Genomic DNA, 10,993 nt, shown 5'->3' on the forward strand with positions numbered 1-10,993 from the left:
TTCTTGTATGAGGAGAAATTAAGTTGAACTGTACTCATTAGAGTTTAGAAGAATGAGGCACAATTTTATTTAAATATATAAAGGGGACTTGTGAGGGCAGTTGATTAAGACCAGATGTCATAATCTCAGAGTAAAGGGTTGCCCATTTAAGATGGCAAGGGGGAAGGACCTCCTCTCTGAGGATAGTGAATCTGTGGAATTCTTTACCACAGAGGGTTCTTGAGGTCAGGTCATTAAGTATATTCAAGGCTGAGACAGATTTATAATTAGTAAGAGCACTGAGGATTATGGGGAAAAGGCAGAAAAGTGGAGTTGAGGATTATCAGATCAGTCATGATCTCATTGAATGGTCTACTTCCGTTCCCAATTCATTTGGTCTCATGGTCTAATGGGTTTCTTCTTCATTTTTCCTGACAAAATGGACAATTTCACATTCTCCCACATTATTCTCCACTTGCTCCATCTTTACTCATTCCTTTTTGTAATCTCCTTGTACCCCATTCACAACTTACTTTCTTACCTATCTTTCTTGGGAGTTGGCTAGCTCAGTTGGCTGGACAGCTGGTTTGCAATGCAGAGTGACACCAACACCATCGATTCCAGCAGGTCTGGCAGCATCTGTGAAGGGAAAAACAGAGTTAATGGTTCAGGTCCAGTGACCCTTCTGCAGAACTGTTGGTGGCTGGGAAAACATCAGTTTATATGCAGAAAATAAGGAGGTGGAGGTTGGGTATGGAGTAAACAGTAGGATAGAGCCCAAAGAGAGAAAAAGACAGTTGGACAGACAACGGAGATGTTGAGAAGGGGAGTCCTTCATGGTAACATCAATGAATGCAGAAGTGGAATCCATGGTACTAACCAAAAGAACTGTGGATGCCGTAAATCAGGAACAAAAACAAAGTTGCTGGAAAAGCTCAGCAGGTCTGGCAGCATCTGTGGAGGAGAAAAAAGAGTTAACGTTTGGGGTCTGGTGACCCTTCCTCAGAACTGATGGTGGCTGGGAAAATGTCAGTTTATATTCAGAAAACAAGGAGGTGGGTGGGGTAGGGAGTAAACGGTAGGATAGAGCCCAAAGAGAGAGAGAGACAGTTGGACAGACAAAGGAGTTGCTAATGATCAGGCTGGGAGGGTGAGTAGTTGTTAATGGGGACTGTTAGTGACTAACAACAAGGGCGTGTGCTGGCAGGCTGTGTGGTAACAAGGCCTGGTGTGTGGGGAAGGGGTCTGGGACATGAGAGAGTTTAGGCCCTAAAATTATTGAACTCAATATTGAGTCCGGAGGGCTGTAGGGTCCAGCAAGCTGGAGGAACAACCCTTCATTTTCCTCTCGGGGACCCTACAGCCCTCCGGACTCAATATTGAGTTCAATAATTTTAGGGCCTAAACTCTCTCATGTTCCAGCCCCACCACCCCACACACCAGGCCTTGTTACCACACAGCCTGCCAGCACACGCCCTGTTGTTAGTCACTAACAGTCCCCATTAACAACTATTCACCCTCCCAGCCTGATCGTTAGCAACTCCTTTGTCTGTCCAACTGTCTTTCTCTCTCTTTGGGCTCTATCCTATCGTTTACTCCCTACCCCACCCACCTCCTTGTTTTCTGAATATAAACTGACGTTTTCCCAGCCACCATCAGTTCTGAGGAAGGGTCACCGCACCCCAAACGTTAACTCTTTTTTCTCCTCCACAGATGCTGCCAAACCTGCTGAGCTTTTCCAGCAACTTTGTTTTTGTTCCTGATTTACGGCATCCACAGTTCTTTCGGTTAGTACCATGGATTCCACTTCTGCACTCATTGATGTTACCATGAAGGACTCCCCTTCTCAACATCTGCATTTGCCCGAGGTGTAGGGTCAGTCAGGTTGAGCCACCACCAGTCAGCTCTGTCTACTGAGGCACCAACTTGATCATACTGGAAGACTATGGCAACTTTACCCTTACTTTTGCACCATCGGCAAATTTGGCAACAACACCTCCTGTCGCTTCATCAAAGTTATTTACACAAATTGTAAACATTTCAGATTCCAGCACCCAACTCTGTGGTACATCATATGTTACATCCTCCAACCTGAAAAAGACCCATTCACATCTCTTCACTGATTCCTGATAGTCAGCCAAGCTTCCATCCATGTCAACATACTACCCCCTCACTGGGAGATTTTATTTTCCATAATAATCTTTGGTATGGCTCTTTAAAGCATGCCCACTGGACATTTAAGTACAGAACATCTACTGGTTCCCCTTCCTCCCAGCGCATGTTGCCTCCTCAAAGATTCCCAATATATTGATCAAACATGATTTTCCTTTCACAAAACCATGTTGATTCTGCCTGATTACCTTGAATGTATCTCAGTGGCCTGTCATAACTTCTTTAATAATAATGATCTATATTAAACTAATTACCTGTAGTTTTCTAGGACTTAAACATAAAAATCCAAGTGGATGTTCCATTGCTGAACCAAGGGGAACTGTTGGAGGTTCTTTTCTCTTGGATAAGAGATCCCACTTGCCCTCTCAATGATTTGTGAACTACATCAGGGGAAGTTCTCCAATGTTTATTTCTTGGTCAACATTGATTATTTGTCCTTCGTTACACTGATATTTACCATTCACAGAAATGATTGCTGTATTCCTGTGTTAAGCTTCAAAAGTACTTCTGATCTCTGTACTCTACACGTTGACATATCCTTTTCTGAAAACTGCTTTATAAACACAAATTCTTTTAGTTTCAGCATTGTATACCAATATTCCATATTTACCTTTTAAAATTGCTTCTCCACGTTATATTGGGATTGAAATGACAGATCTGCTAGAAATCCTGGATCTTTTTATCTTGGGTTTGTGCTAATTTTGTTACCTTTAGTTCACATTTATGTCACTTCAGTAATATTTGCAGTTATGTAGTTCTGTAGTAGCCTTTCTCTGCCACTAGATGGTGAAACTACACAGTGTATAGATATTTTATAATTCAATTGTGGCCATTGTGACAAACAATGGTGTTAAAAGAATATGAAAGTCAAATAAATGAGCATTTTCGAGCACAATACTGCACAACACTGAATTACGTTTTGCAACACAGTACCTGTTATCAAGTGAATATACTGGAAGTGATACAGTAGTGAATTGTTATGCAGATAGAAATGCTGTGAACTCTCAACTGGCCAGGATGCATCTGCAGAGATAAGTAAGTAGAGTTAAAGGTTTCAGAAATGTTTGTTTGTTTCATTTGGTCTTTGTCTTTTAGATTAGACTTCCACATGATGGTGGAGGTCTTATGGAACAGTGAAAATCTCCAGATTTTGGTCCCTCAACAGGACTTGCTAGCCTGAAATGGCCATTCAAAACATACTTAAATATATTGATTGTAATCTGAAAATTCTTCAGGTATGCCTATGACAGATGGTAAGCGCAGGAGACATAGTTAGCCAGTGCTTGATGCAGAATAGTGCCCTTTGAGCCTCAGGCTAGGGACCTATTCCAGGAGAAAAGGTGGAGAGCTGACATAAGCACACACTTCATCTGTCTTATGCACCTCCAGACATGAGATGTTTTCTAAGTCTCTTTAAATTTTCAATATACTCTTCATCATTATGGATACAGTGCTATCTAGCTACTATTTATAACACAATAGGGCTGTTACAACACAGGGTCAGTAAACCAAACTAAATCAGCCTTTCTGTCACCAGAATTGGAATATTGTGATAATAGAATATTCAGTAACCTTCAAAATTGCCCAATTGTTCCTAACCAGACTTTAAGAGTAACAGATATCAGACACCCAGCTTATAACTTAATAGAAAGTCACAATTTATTATTAATACTGTACTTATAGCAGTGCAAAGCCAAATGACAAGGTAATCTAATTAAGGTCTATGATTTAAAACTTCTTTGATTGTAACTTCCACTGATACAAGTAGACAAGCGGACAAACACAGTTGAGGTAAATTATAATGAAAATACAAGAGTTGTAATTTGCCAGTTCAGCAACCATTTCAGCTATGTGTACCAGATCTTTATGGAACAATTGAATGATGCATTGTATTACAGGAACATAGGATTTATTTTGCTTGAATTCTGAAATCACCAGTTAATTCAAACAGCTTCCAGCAGGCTCTGAGGAATATTCACTTATTAATTATAAACTGGTATTCCTTTCTCAGAATATTCAGCAATTGTTGACCTGGATACATAACTAGAGACAGTAAAACTCAGGAGCTGGTCTCCAGATGCTTCTCAAAGCAGTACACCTTCTGTCCAAAATGCCCAGTAAAAAACAGTTCACTCGATGGTTTCTCTTCCTTTTTCCACATTCTCTGTGCTTGGCTGACCAGCACTAGCCTTCCCCAAGTGACCAATGCAACATACTGTCAGTCCTTAAGTGTAACACATCCTGATGTTGAAAGGTTCTGCAGTGTTCTTAGAGCAATAATCAACCTGCAATTATCCTTCCAAGCCAGTTCCCATGTGCAAATCTCTGGTGGTTTGTTCATTTTTGTTTTTAAATAAGCTGCTTTTCAAAGTGCAAAATTCAAGTATCAGCTTCAGCTCACCATTCCAAACAAAGAATAACAAAAAAGAAAAATAGTGATGATCTCAATAATATGGCATTAACTTTATATGTGCCATGATTTTGAGTAGTCCTTTCCATGCCAACATATTTAAGTTGGCCAAATTCCCTAATCAGATGTTTCTGGTACAGAACATGCTGTCCATCAATATAATGGAAGCCAGCTAAACACATGTTGATGACGAACTGTTAAAGATTTATGAAAACAAATAATTTTGAATGACCAATTAGGAAAATTTACCAAAAACTTAAAGGAAAAGTTCAGGGAAGTAAAATGTGAACTTTTATGATTACACACATTTTTACAAAAGTAACTCTGCTATCTTTTCTCGGTAAGGGAAAGTTCTAATTTTTATAGTGTGTCCTTGCAATAAAAAAAGTTTTAAAGAAAGGAATTATTTCACAATAACTTCATTAAATTTGCCACTCTCATTTCAGCTTTTTAATGCTGTACTTAGTTTCTACTATAAGATTCATCCTGTCTTCAAATTAGAGCTTTGACTGCACGTTTCCCCCAGGAATGTGGCTCAGATTCCCAAACAAATTTGTGCATTCTGAGCAAGATGACGATACCCAGCATGCATCAGCATGTGTCCGAATTAAAGCAAAGTATGCCTTGAGCTCACCCTGTAAGGAATTGTTAGCTTATTTGTCTTTTCTTTCAGAAAATTCAGAAGAAAATGGCGATGGAAATCACAAAGCTTTAATTCAGGCGAGTCTTGCATCAGAAGTATTAATGAACAGCTGTCTTGCTTTTCCACTCTACACTGTTGGCAGGTGGACAATGTTTGTGGTTCACAGCAGCTGCGGTTTCCTTTGACAGTTAAGAAGCAATAATTTTATCAAGAATGAGCTTGCTGCTTCTGGGTTCAAAGGTCAAAGAGGGTTTCAGTTTATTTTTCCAGATGTCTTAAACCTAGTTCAAAGATTAGTTTGAATTATAACACTCCCCCAGTTCCTGTTGGTTTCTGTCCATAATAATCATGGCAAGCCTCTTACCTTCAAATGGCGCTTCAAAATTCTGCTTAAAACATAATTCTTCTGAACAACCTTTGTCATTTTAAGTAATCAGAGATTCCAAGAACTTATCCAGCAATTTTGCCATAATCTTCAGACATACAAACGTTGGAAGGCTGCATATTTCTACAGCTTATGTTGTGACAAGCTGATTCCTCACAGCACCTTCATTATAACAAGGCTCTGAGTCACTATATCAGGGGCTGCTTTTGAACTGTTAACTTTTATCAATTTTCTGTATTGGATTACCTTGAGAGCCTTCTATCCTTTGCTCTGTTTCCTATGAAATAAACCAGGCTGAGAGGTCATGTGTCTACTGAGCTAACCTGAGGATTATGGTGACTCCGCTGAAGTTTGTCCTGGGAGTGACCTTCATCCCATGTATGTGTTTTCATTCTCATTTTTATTTTCAGTCCTTTCTTGATGTTTATTTGTTTTTCTATTTAATATTTCAAACTTTTTGATACTTCATATTAAGTTGGTAATTCATTAATCTGCAAATATTCAGTAAGGTTCTTTCACCATTCACTGATGCGAATGAACTGGAAGGATTGTGCTCGGTGGAACTGGGTGGTGGTCGGGTGACGGTTAGTGTGGATTCTCTCAGCATTGAGTTGGCAGAAGTATTTAATCAGTACAGGGAAAAAGTGACTCTAATTCGTCCTGCTCAAAAACGGTCATCATTTAAATATAAACCAAGTGATTCAGCAATGTGGAAGCAGCATTTGTATCATTGGATTATGGGGCAAATGCATTGAAATGAAATAATGGGAGTGCAGTGCTACAATTTGGGCGTTTTGGTATGTTTAGGTTAACGGTAGTAGCAGGCCATTTGGCCCATCGAGTCCACACTAATCCTCCAAAGGGCATCCCATCCAGACCCAGCCTCCTACCTTATCCATGTAGCTTCGCATTTTCTATGGCTAATCCATTTAGCCTGCATATCCCTGGACATGATGGGCAATTTAGCATGGCCGAACCACCAAACATCTTTGGACTGTGGGATGAAACAACAGCACCTGGAAGAAACCTACGCAGACACGGGGAGAATGTGCAAATTCCACACAGGCAGTTGCCCAAGGATGAAACTGAACCTGAGTTCCTGGCCCTGTGAGACAGCAGTGCTAACCACAGAGCCACCATGCCACCAAATGCACTGTGTATTCTGTGGTGCTGAACCAATTGTAGGTGCTATTAAGATGCATTGTAAGGTCTTTTCCTTATGGTTAGGAATTTCAAAAGATGAGGGCGTAACTTTAAGGTGAGAAGAAAATAATTTAATAGGGACCTGAGGGGCAACTTTTTTAATTCAGAGTGCTGTTCATATATGGAACGAACTGCCAGAGGATAGTCTAAAAGACACTTGGACAGATATATGAATAGAAAAGGTTTAGAAGGATATAGGCCAAAGGTGGGCAAGTGGGAATAGTTTAGTTTGGAAAATTTGGTTGGCATGGATGAGTTGGTTCAAAATGTCTATTTCCGTGCTGTGTGACTCTGCGACTCCACATTTGAGCACGTTTAACTTGGCTACTCTTTGAAGTTCAGTGATTGACTGTCTTCTTACACTTGTTCCAAGGGTCTGGTCACAACCTGAGGAATGGTTCCGTCTTCTTGCCATCCTGTCCAGGTTACTCTTTTGCTTGTCATCAAAGCATGATGCCGCATTATGCCATGAGGAAGGGTGCCAGTGTAATTCTTCCTGCAGCAGGGCATCTGAAGATGAATCCTAGAAAGTATTACTTTGGTACAATTCCAGTATTTCTACCTTTTAATAAAATGAGGTTAAACCCAGTCAGTAACCCTTGAAGAGCTGTGGTAACAGGCTATAATCTTGATCAAAACCCATTTGCACATACTTGAACCATTAACTTCAGAAGACAGTGCCGACAGTTTAAAGAACTCTACAGATTTGAGGGGAGATATATAACTTTGTGTGCAGTGCACTGATACTTTGTCAAGCAGCTCACCTTAGATTGTTGTGTGAGATCAGCTCATGCATCAATCAAAATGCAATGCCCTATTGACCACAGCATCAGGACTACATTCTAAGCCCTCTTTGAACTCTGTGTGAATCTGAAGGACGTAGATTTCACATTATGTCAGTCAAAAGCAATAGTCAGGCAGGATGGAGCTGCAAGTGATGAGAGGGCAGTTAATGTAAACAATGGAGTGAGAGAGAATTGCTGAATTATGCTTCCCCTAATAAGAATCTTTTGATTTTAAAAAAATTAACGTATTTTTCTAATCAACTTTTTCAGAGATATTATTATGCACCTCTGGAGCAGTAGGGACTTGAACATAGGCCTGTTGGTTCAGAGGTAGGGACATTATCACTGCGCCCCAGGAGTGCCCTTCCCCCCATTCTTTTGATTTTTGTGTTGATGTACCATGGTATGAATAACTCAGGCTAGATATGAAGATAAGAACAGGAATTGGCCATTCAACCCCTCAAGACTGTTCTGCCATTCAGTAAGAACATGGCTGAACCATTCTCAAATACACATTCCATCTTATTCCTGATAACTTTTCAATCTTTTGCTTAAAGGTCTTATTTCTGCCTTAAAAAATACTCAAGGATTCTGCTTGCATCATCTTTCAGGAAGAGAGGTTCAGATATTCAGGACCCTGTGAGAACATTTTTTTTGCCCAATTTCTGTTTTAAATGGGTGACCCCTGATTTTTAAACAGAGGCCCCAGGTTCTTGATTTCCTCACAAGAGGAAACATCCTCCCCACATCTACCCTACTAAAACCCAGCAGGATCTTATATGCTTCAATCAAGCCTCTTACTCTTCTAAACGGTGTAGTGGATATGAACAAACAGTGCCCGAACCAGTCATTCCAGTTATTAGTCTGATAACAATCTCTGAAATGTTTCTAATGTATTTACATCCTTCCTTAAATAAGGTGACCAATAGTGTGCATTGACCAGACTCAGTTCTGCTGGATGGGCTTCACCGTTGGCATTTGTATGATTGAGCAAAAATCTCTAATACCTAAAATACTAGACAAAACCCTGGACAATTTCCAATGTCTAAAATATTGGATAAAACCCTGGGCTTTTCAAAAAGTTTATAAGGAAAATGAAAGCTGGATGAGTTCTGAGGAGAATACAGAAGCACAGCTCACAGAATTGAGACTGCTGTCCGGGACTATTGTTCAGCCTGGAATTCCAATTTACACATCTCTTAAGAGGACAAGCCACCAAAACTAACAGAGTCTAGACCATAACAGCTTTTACAGCTTGGGATACCCAGTGCAGACAGTATGAGGCCCTCAGAGAGATACCAGATATCCAACCTCTATTGAAATCCATTTATGGAGATACTGGACATTCAATCTCGATCAAAACCGATTTGCACATACTGTAACCATTAACCTCAGAAGACAACATTGACAGCTTTGAGGGGAGATGTATAACTATAGATCCGAGGGGAGATGTATAACTGCCAGCTCAGATCTCACCTGAGGAAGGGGAGCTTTCTTCAACGACCAGCTTCTGCACTAATAGCTTCCCCTTTCAACTCCCAACAAGCTGCTCCTGAAGCAAGACCCGAGAGAAGCTGAATTGAGAAGCGGAACCGAAAACATCATCGGAATAAAGGATATTCGAGGGGGGGAAGCCAACCAACTGTTATCCGAACAGGAGCTTCCAGACATGGGCCTATTCTGAACCAAGAGAACTGACAGCAACAACCTCAGCAACTGAGCATGCTTCAAAACCCGATTTCTCAGTGGTGACCTTAAACTCCTGAGATCCCAAAATTTTGACCTAGCTGGCAGAGAGGGGAATGTGGGTGGTGACAGTGCATTGGGACTCCAGGATAAGAATTCTGATTAAAGACTCTGTAACTAAAACTGTTGTTTTCTATGTGTGTCAGTAGGTTAAAGTTCTAATAGTATTAATTAAGCTAATAGTGTGATTTAAAGTACTACAGTTCTCTGTATAATTAATTTACTTGTTTAATTGCATTGGCTATTTTTCTTTCATTATACTTGCCTTTTATATTTGAAATAAATGCAGATATTCCTTTGCCCTGAAATATCTTTCTACTGCCTCTTGGTTTCACATTCCCTAAGTAAGCCCAGTGTCCAGAAGCAGGGATCTGGGGCAATTCAAACTAATTAAAGATCAGAAAATTTACTAATTGCAAACCAGAATTGTACAACACCTAACATAAGATTCCTGAAACAAACATTGTGCTTTGCACTGTTGACATGGCAAATAAGCCCCAGCCAGGCAGAGGGAATGCTTTAAAGGCACCATCAAAACCTCTATGAAAAATGGCCACATCCCCATTGACATCTTCCCATGATCACCAGAACTGGAGGGAAAATACTTGGGAAAGAGCTGTAAACCTCTTATTAGTATTCACAAGCTGAAATCAAACATCCACAGAGAAAAGAGCATGTGACAACCCATGTAGTCTGCCCTCCCAATGACCTCAGAACTCATTTTGAGAGTGAAAGAAAGTCATCCTCAACCTCAAGGAACTGCCTAAGAAGAAACAGAAGTGCTCCAGATGCGATCTCACCAGTGCCCTCTGTAACTAAAGATAATCCTCCCTCCTTCCGTGTTCACAATAAATAAAAACATTCTATTGTCTTTCTCAATTTCTTGCTGTACCTGGGTATAAACCTTTCTGTGCTTCACACGAGATAACATGCTTCTCTTCTATTCTTCACACCATGTGGATAATTTCACATTTTCCCACATTACATGAAAATTTGTCACATCTTTGTCCATTCACTTTAATCACTCTTTTTTTTTGTAGCAAAAACAGAAGTTGCTGGAAAAGCTCAGCCAGGTCTGGCAGTATCTGTAAAGAAAAAAATCAGAGTTAACATTTCAGGTCCGGTGACTCTTTCTCAGAACTTTCAGTTTTTAATTAGTATCTGTCTTTTTGTAGCCTCCTTCTGACCCCTTCACAACTTACTTTTGCACCGATTTTTGTGTCATCAGCAAGTTTGACAAACATACCTTCCAAGACTTCTTTCAGTTTAAGTTCCAGCACTAACCTCTGTGGTACACCCTTTATTACATCTTGCCAACCTGAAACAGACTCATGTATGCCACTATCGGCTTTGTGTTAGCCAGCCAATCTTCTGTCTGTGCTGAAATGCTACCCCATATGCCGTGAGATTTCATTTTCCACAACGAACTTTGATCTGATAATGTGATTTTTTTTCATGTCTGCTTCTATCAGTTTCAAAAATAAATGTACTGATCTGCTTTCCTGTCACAGTCCCTGTTTAATTCATTTTACTTCAGATTACAGGATGAAAGTAAATCTTCTGTTGATGTCACTGTATTAATGATGTCAGCACGGACATAGAAAAACAATTGGAGATTTAATTTTCAGTTGAATGCTATACATTACAAACCACTGAAACCAAAGTGAACC

The sequence above is a fragment of the Stegostoma tigrinum genome, chromosome 16, assembly GCF_030684315.1.
Source record: "Stegostoma tigrinum isolate sSteTig4 chromosome 16, sSteTig4.hap1, whole genome shotgun sequence".
Lineage (NCBI taxonomy): Eukaryota > Metazoa > Chordata > Chondrichthyes > Orectolobiformes > Stegostomatidae > Stegostoma > Stegostoma tigrinum.